Raw genomic sequence first — 660 nt, 5'->3', positions numbered from 1 at the left:
ACCCACACGGGGACTCGGGGCCCCAGGCTGCTGGTCTGAGCCTCACCCTCAGTGTCCTGCTGCTCAAAGTTCTACCTTAGGTCAGGGGCTTCTGGGGACACGACAGGGAAGGCCTACCAGAAGCTCGTGGAGAGAGGAACAGTCACTGCTTGAGAAGCTGTCTGTCACAAGGAGAGGCTGGAAACTTCCAGCACTGTCCGCCGAGCAACGCCGGCTTAACAGAGGGGTCCCCAGGGCTCCTGTGCCTCTAACGCGAGTGGCTAAGCACAAAACCTCCCGTCTCTAGAGACCTCCTTCACGAGTTTGCAAAAATAAAAACCAAAGAAACCAGCGACTGAGCAGTTAGGCGAGGCCTTTACGCAGTTTCAGTGACCGAGGCACAAAAACCTCACATTTAGAGGCAGGAGCAACGAAGCTACCCCGAAATACGCTGACCCGATTTATCACTGATCACCAAGAAAAACCCTCAAGGGGATACCAGCTTCTGGTTTTCTAGTTTAACGCTGATTTTCAAGGCAGGAAGATTTTTGTAATTCATGAAGACAGTCTAAGTCAGCATGCTTCATTCACACTTAACACAAAAATGTAGGCCTAACAAGACGCCTAGAAGCATTGTGACAAACAGGAAATCGAAATATTCACAGAGGGCTTTCTACGGCA

Source organism: Pteropus vampyrus, unplaced genomic scaffold (assembly GCF_000151845.1).
Source record: "Pteropus vampyrus isolate Shadow unplaced genomic scaffold, Pvam_2.0 Scaffold774, whole genome shotgun sequence".
Classification (NCBI taxonomy): Eukaryota; Metazoa; Chordata; class Mammalia; order Chiroptera; family Pteropodidae; genus Pteropus; species Pteropus vampyrus.
This window is presented reverse-complemented; position numbering follows the sequence as displayed.